This window comes from Esox lucius, chromosome 25 (genome assembly GCF_011004845.1).
Source record: "Esox lucius isolate fEsoLuc1 chromosome 25, fEsoLuc1.pri, whole genome shotgun sequence".
Taxonomy (NCBI): domain Eukaryota; kingdom Metazoa; phylum Chordata; class Actinopteri; order Esociformes; family Esocidae; genus Esox; species Esox lucius.
The window spans coordinates 47,308-55,675 of record NC_047593.1 but is presented as its reverse complement, the minus strand read 5'-3'; positions in this window follow the sequence as shown (position 1 = coordinate 55,675).

Here is an 8,368-nt window from a genome sequence, read left to right as displayed (position 1 = left end):
AGCAGATACTTTGTGTAAGTTTAATTATTTACAGAAATTTTTAGTCTTGTTCTAAAGTGTTATTAACAATTATGACTATGCATACTGACCCTTGGTACAACATTCTATATTCCAACAGATTGAGGACAGCCGGGTGATGATACAAAGTACATTATCACAATGGGGTCAGTTACGGACACCCTTCCTTGTGGCTGCACAGCGTGAGGGGGTTTTTGTTTTCTTTCAGGCTTGAAAGCTGAAGGTAATACAGCCAACTCTTCAAAACTGCGCTGTATGTAAATGTATGTTTGAGTTAGAATATTTAAATCTGAAAAGTGGATTGTTATTTACACGTTAAACCAGAGAAATGGCGAAAGATAATGCTAACTACAGTCCAGACACGGAACAGCCAACAACCTCTACAAATAATCAATCGACCATACCCCAAAATACAAATGAACCAACCGCTACTTTGTTACACAGCGATGTGCACAATAATCCTCAGATACAAGGCTTGTTAACCAAGCTTAGTAGCCCCCATTTTTCACACGATCTAGTTGACACTCCTTCGAGCTCTCTGATGCAAACTCAGTGCAGTGATGGCGATGTTAGAGTTATACAGCGTAATGCGTTTGACAATGTTGAATTACGACAATTGATACATTTACAAAATACTGGTGAAATTGGTGATTTTGGCACATTCTACACAAGTATTATGGCAGGCTTGGATACTTTGATTGTTAGAGCCTCAGACTTTGTACAAGGGCCCGGTGATCGTCTGCAGATTGAGTTGATTGGTGAATCTCTGATAGATCCCGTACATGTGACCATGAGAGCGGATGAATTTAATGAACGCACGTTTGGTAATTTACTTGAAAGTGTTATGCAGAGTAATACGGAGCTTATGATTGATGAATCACTAGAACTGGTGGTACAAATTGTCAAAAACCGTGAGGGTGGTGCCCCGCGACGTAAAGCTCAAACATTGTTGATAGATCAGATTATCAATAAAAAAAGAAGACATTTATATGTGGCTGTGAATAATGATTCTACGTGTTTTTCTGTTTGTTTGATGGGTATGTTGAACCCGCAGTACACATATCCCGAGGCCCTGGTTAGTGGTCGTGAGCTACATAAGGGGGCTGGTTTAGCGTTAGATGAATGTGTGTCATTCACAGATATTGTTCGGTTTGAAGAAATGACAGGGTGTAAAATTGTTGTCTTTCACCGAACACGGGATGGTCACTTTACCAAGTTTCAAAACAGCAAGGAAACCCACCCTAGAACTGTCTTTATGTACTTACACGATAACCATTTCTACGGTATCATGAATCTGAAGGGTTATGTTTGTGACTGGTGCTATACCGGTTTCAACACACGTGGTGATCATGGTTGTAAACATAGCTGTAGTGTCTGTCTTCATGAAGATTGTCATACCCAACCCCGTAACACAAAGCAGTGCCCTGACTGTAAACGGATATGTTATTCAGATTTTTGTTATAGCCAGCATAAACGTTTGAAGCACCACAAAAGTGTGGATCGTTGGGTTAGCAGGTGTGACCAGAAGAAATACTGTGTCGATTGTGGTCGCTATTACAATGTCAGTATTACCAACTATAAAGCACACCGGTGCATTGCTAACATGTGCCCCAATTGTAATGTGGATCTGGCTTTTGAAATTAATCATCAGTGTTTTATAAAACCCTCCAAGCCCGAGGACCCCAGTGAGCGCTACATATTTTATGATTTTGAGACTATTACCAATCCGGTGAATGGTGTACACACTGCAAATTTTGTGTGTGCAATAAGCTTTGATAACAAGACGTGGTGTTCAGCCGGAGATGGTTGTGTCTCTGCTTTTTTTCAAAAGTTTAGGCAACCGAAATATAATGACTACACATTTATAGCACACAACTCTAAAGGTTTCGATGGTTACATCTTGATGCAGTACCTTGCTAACAATGGTATTGGCACGACACTTATTGCTAATGGTAGCAAGCTCATGATTTTTACAGACAGCACATTCAATCAGAGATACATTGATAGTCATTGCTTTCTACCTATGAAGCTGTCAGCTTTGCCACGTGCTATGGGTTTTAAGGATTCGAAAAAAGGCTACTTTCCTTACAAGTTTAACATCAAGGAGAATGAGAACTATGTTGGCCCCCATCCGGAACCGCATTACTATGGCGTGAATACCATGATGGCTAAAGAAAAAGATGAGTTTTTGCAATGGTATGCAACTGTTTCCGCAGACCCCTTTGTCATGCAGGATGAAATAAAGGCTTACTGCGTGAATGATGTGGTCATCTTGAGAGAGGGTTGTATGCGCTACAGACTCAAGTTCCTGGAGTGTGGTGGTGTTGACCCATTCCGGTCAATTACGATTGCTTCGGCTTGCATGAAAGTCTTTTGCAACAGATTCCTCACCAAGGACACCATTGCATTGGTCCCCTCAGACAACTACAACCGTTGTCAGAAGACATTCTCAAACCGCTCAATCCAGTGGCTTGAATATGTGGCCTCCGATGAGAATATATCAATACAGCACGCCCTGAACCAATCAATCAATCAATCAAAATTTATTTATAAAGCGCTTTTTACAACAGCAGTTGTCACAAAGTGCTTTACAGAGACACCCGGCCTTAAACCCCAAGGAGCAAACAACAGTAGTGTTGAATTTCAGTGGCTAGGAAAAACTCCCTAAGAAGGTCGAATTTTAGGAAGAAACCTAGAGAGGACCCAGGCTCAGAGGGGTGACCAGTCCTCTTCTGGCTGTGCCGGGTGAGATATTAGGAGTCCAATTGGAGTAATAAATAAATTTCTCTTGGCTAAATCCAGAGTATATTTGATTTTAGACTAGGTCAGAAGTATGACCAGGTGGACAAGGACAGGAACAGCAACGGTCCCCCCAAACCAGGTAATCCGCAGGTGTGGACCAGGACCTCATCTCCTTCTAAAATTTAAAATTGGAGGAAACTGAGAAAAGTTAGTAGTACATCCCTCATGTCCCCCAGCACAATAATATAGCAGCGTAACACCTCGGAAACTGAGACGGGGGGGTCCGGTGACACTGTGGCCCTACCCGGGGGAGGCCCCGGACAGGGCCCAACAGGCAGGAAATCAATCCAACCACATTGCCAGGCATCAACCAAAGGGACACCCACCAACCGGGGTGAACAGGGGTGAAGTGAAAATCGGTCCCTACTACGTTGATGGTTATGCTGAACGTGATGGTTTTAGCACGGTCTATGAATTTCTAGGTTGTTTCTGGCACGGTCACCCAAAGTGTCATTGTTCAACCAGCATCAATCCAATGACAAAGATTCAGTATGGGTTGATGCACCAGCAATGGTTGACAAAGCTAGAGGCTTTGAAAGAACAACACAACGTACATGTTCAATACATATGGGAGTGTGAGTGGAACCGGCTTAAAAACACATCCGCAAATGTCAAAGCTTTCTTGAAGACCTTTGGTTCTCCAGAGCGCCTTGACCCTCGGGATGCTCTTTTTGGTGGTCGTACTAATGCGATTCATCTGAAGTTTACGGCTCGAGAAGGGGAGACTATTTAGTATAACGATGTCTGTAGTCTTTACCCATTCTGCAACAAGACAAAGACTTATCCGATTGGGCATCCAGACATAATCTTTCGAGATTTCAAACCCCTAGACACTTACTTTGGTATTGTTAAGGCTACAGTGTGTCCACCGAAAGGCCTTTATCCCCCCGTTTTACCACACAGGGTTGGTGGTAAGCTGTTCTTTCCATTGTGTAGATTATGTGCAGAGTCTGAAAACCAGGTAACTGATTGTTCACATACTGATTCAGAAAGATCTTTAACCGGTACCTGGGTTTCTATTGAGCTGGTTAAAGCTGTTGAGAAAGGTTATCGCATTGTGGAAATATTTGAAATCTGGGATTTCACCAGGACATCAGATGATCTTTTTGCAGATTACATGAGAACATTCCTGAAGCACAAGCAGGAAGCTAGTGGCTTCCCACCATCTGTGGTTGACGATGAGGCTAAAGACCGGTTTATCCGTGAATATCATGAAAAGGAGGGTGTGCAGCTTGACAAGGAAAACATTGTTGTAAACAGTGCTAGGCGATCTTTAGCTAAATTGGCAATGAATAGTCTTTGGGGTAAGATGGGTGAGCGGACTAACCTTATGAACACAATGTTAATTACAGATCCGGAGGAGTTTAGCCACTACCTTTTTTCCAGTGAAATAGATGTTGGTTATTTCTCGTTCATCTCAGACACTGTTGCGATGGTACAGTGGCGTTACACAAAACAGACACCAATCAAACCACGTAACGGCAACATATTTATTGCCGCGTTCACAACCGCTTATGCTAGACTCGAGTTGTATTCACTCTTGGAAAAGTTGGATAGACGTGTACTCTACACAGACACTGATTCCGTGATCTTTGTCACACGCCATGGGGATTGGGTCCCCCCACTGGGCCCGTTCTTGGGTGACTTGACCGATGAGTTACCGGATGGTGACAGCATAGCTCAATTTGTTAGTGGTGGGCCAAAGACATATGGTTACAAAACCGTTAAAGGTCTGACCTGTCTCAAAGCAAAAGGCATTACGCTCAACAGCTACAACACAACCATTGTTAATTTGGAGACGCTGACACGACTGGTTGACAACTTTGTACGGGGTGAGGGCGGTGATGATGATCATGTCCTTGCTAATGCAGACACAATTGCTAGAGATAAAAGAACATTCACGTTGAAAAACCAAGTAGTGTCTAAGCGTTTCAGAGTTGTGTACAACAAGCGTGTACTGCTCCCTGATTACAGCACAAGGCCTTATGGGTACTAAACCACAGTCTAGGATGGATAGCGGTTTTGACCCGCGACTACAACACCCGTTCAGCTGTGTCATTAGTGGCCCCAGTAACTCTGGTAAAACATATTTTGTGAAGATGTTGTTGGATAATGCAGAGGTTGTATTCTCCAAAGAAATTCAAAATATCGTCTGGGTTTATTCATGTTGGCAACCGCTGTATGACGAACTGTTGAAAGTAAGGGAGATACATTTCATAGAAGGTCTACCAACATCGCTGTGTGATGACAATCTGCTACCGATTCAGAAAAACAACCTTTTAATTATTGACGATTTAATGAAAAGTGCATCAGAGAGTTTGGAGATGGAGCGAGTTTTCACACAATATTCACACCACCGTAACCTGAGTGCAATTTACCTCGTCCAAAACATGTTTGTTAAAGGCAAATCTAGTAGAACTATTAACTTGAACACAAACTACCTCATCTTGTTTAAAAACCCCTGCGACAATCAGCAGATTAGTATTTTAGGCAGACAGATATACCCCGGTCTTTCTCGATTCTTCATGGAGAGTTTTAAAGATGCAACACATCCGCCTTTTGGTTATTTACTTATTGACTTTAAAGCTACAACACCAGAAGACTACCGTCTGAGAACAGGGTTATTTTCAGGGGATTGGCCTGTCGTGTACGTTCCTAAGAAAGTTTGATCATGTCTAAACGCATTCGTAGAAATTTACCACTTTTGAAAATGATATTTAAGGCACCGGCAAGTCAACGAAAAGTTATTTTAGAATCAGCATCCACCGACCTCATTCTATCACTCTGTGAAATAGCGCTTAATCTAAGGCACGGTAATATACCCTTAACCGAGTCGCAGCTCCGAAAAGTAAAGAGACAAAAAGCCAAAATTATATACATGTCTAGAAAGAACACTTCAGTTGCATGGAAAAGAAAAACCATCAACCAATCTGGAGGTTTTCTACTGCCGTTACTAAGCGTTGCAGTTCCATTCTTAACCAGTCTAATTGCATCGAGACAGGGTTAAACAACATGGAGCATGCTCAGAAAATGTTTCTGGTGCCACAACATCAGTTGGAAAAACTGCGAGAATCCAAAACAACTAGCACCGATGTAAGACAATCTGTTGAGAATGATTTGGACTCATCGATTCGCAATATACTGTTGAAGCCTGATATGGATTTACATGAGAAAGCTAAAAGATACTCTGCCATTTTACAAAGATTTTTGACTGTTGTGCGCCAGGGTGAGCTTGATACAAACACCCTGACTTTAAGTCTACCCGGGTCTGCTGTAGTAAACGTGACTGAGAATAAGCAAACTGTTGACCGAAATGTTGACCTTGTTGATGAAATTTTGGATAATGTGCCTGTGAAGCGTAGAAAGAATGTTGAATATATTCTTAATAGAATGCACAGGTCTAAAGATTTGACTTCATGGAATTCAAATGGTGAATTTGTTTTCAAAGGAGAGATAATCAAGGGCTCGCACCTATTGGATCTTGTTAAAAGTGTGACAGCTACCAATAAAATTGCTGACGATAGAAGACCGTTGGGGTGGGGTGTGTTTTAGAGGCCATGGCATGTCTCAACATGCCTTTTACAACTATTCCAAATGCGCATGTAAGACGTAAAATCAATTTGTATAAACAAAAGTCTGGTGACACAATGGATGATTTAGCCACACCACCAGCAACTGGTTTTCAAACAACCAAAGCTTTCTTTGAACCTCATACCACGGACCCCGCAAAATGGCTTCCATTTTAATGTGTTTTTATTTTATTTGTGATACATTGTATGTTTGTTTTATCTTGAATAAATGTTGTATGAAAAATAATATGTAAACATTGATGTGGTTTTTATTTTTGTTTTTATTTTTTAATAATAAATTTGACATACACGTGATTGGCTTTTCTATTTCTTCAACAACCATGGCACAAATTAAACGTTTCACAAGATTGAGCATGTTGTATGCAATTAAACATTTGCTTATCACGCTTACTCTGGTACATCTTAGCTACAAACTTTGAGACTAGGGCATCATTTTCTCGTAAATCATCAGCATAAAAAGACATAAAATCTTTATAACTCAGACCTTTTGTCATTAGAAAGAGAAAGAACAAACAATGCTGTCCACACGTGGTTGAAATCAGGTCCTGTACTTGTTTTGAACTGTATTCCACATTCTCACAGGTTTTCAGAAAGGCCTTGATTGACTTGGGAAAATATGTAAAATCCGGGGGGTTTCCAAAACTGTCATAAAACCTTCCAATGCCATCATCCGTTATGTAAATAGCAAGCCAGTGCTCCCCCGGTTGATTGCTTGGGTGTGTATTAACAATCATCATTGATGCAACATCTCGGACAGGCACCCTAGGTAGTTGGTCACTTGCCAGTACACCATAGAAATGGGTCCTAGATGAAAATTGGTTCACCACACTGGTCAACTCTGCGGTATTCATTTCCACACAGTTCTCCTAATAGTAGTCAACCATGACTTGTCGCCGGTTTGACACTTCGATAATGGAGTCAAAGATTGAATAAACAACTAAATTAATTGTGTGGGGTAGTGGTTGTCTGAACCTCATCTCAAGTCGTACATTCCCTGACTTGATCAAGGATATGTGCTGACCACATTCCTCGTCTGGTGCGCAGTTGAATGCATAAAGGGCATAGCCGTGTAAGATGTCCGACCTGTCAATAGCCAAGGCTTGGTCCTTTAGGTGTTTTCCTGAAGCTAAGGCCAATTGGTAAAATTCACGCACTGCTGACCCTGTTGTGTAATTTGGTTGGAATGGTTTGCTAGGAAATTGCTGACCATCCACATACATAGCCATAAACTCCAAATTATAATGTTTGAAATTAAATGGATTCTTTGTGTAACTTCCGGTAAAACTGTCATTGTCCACCAATCCGATTACAATACATTTCGGCAGAGGTCCTAAAAATAGGTTTTCCTGGTTACAAACATGACCCCCAGCCGGTAAACTAAATGTCTTCATACACACTCTTTCAATTGGGTACTTGGCATTGGTTGAGAGTAGCGCTTGAGCGTGTCCAAGTTTCACGGCTGGCGAAACAGACACTTTCTTGACAAATAGTGATGCTGATAGTATATGCAAACGATAACGCACATCCCCGACCCCCATAAGGCAGAACTCATCTTTACCGCGCATCATCCTAACCTTTATGTCAACGCCGTTTAACATAAGTTTCTCTTGAAAGAAGATATCGCTATGAACAGGGCCGATCATTTCAAATGTTGTGCTATCCGCCGAATAGGCTGCCCTTTTCGTAAGTCCATCGTTCACGCCTGCAGGGTCCGTAACATCCATGTGACCTGCGGCATCCTTGTAAAACAACCCAGCTGAAAACTGTCTTTAATGTATCACATCCATAATTCAGAATGCTCTCTATAACGGCTCTGTAGGGGTATGTGTTGCTACTCTGGCTAATTAAACGATCACCCAAGGAGACATCCACTTGTGAAAATAGGGTGGCTATCGGATAGTTGATAACCCCAACACGGGCTCCGGCATCAATATTGGTTCCGTCCGGTTTAGTGACTT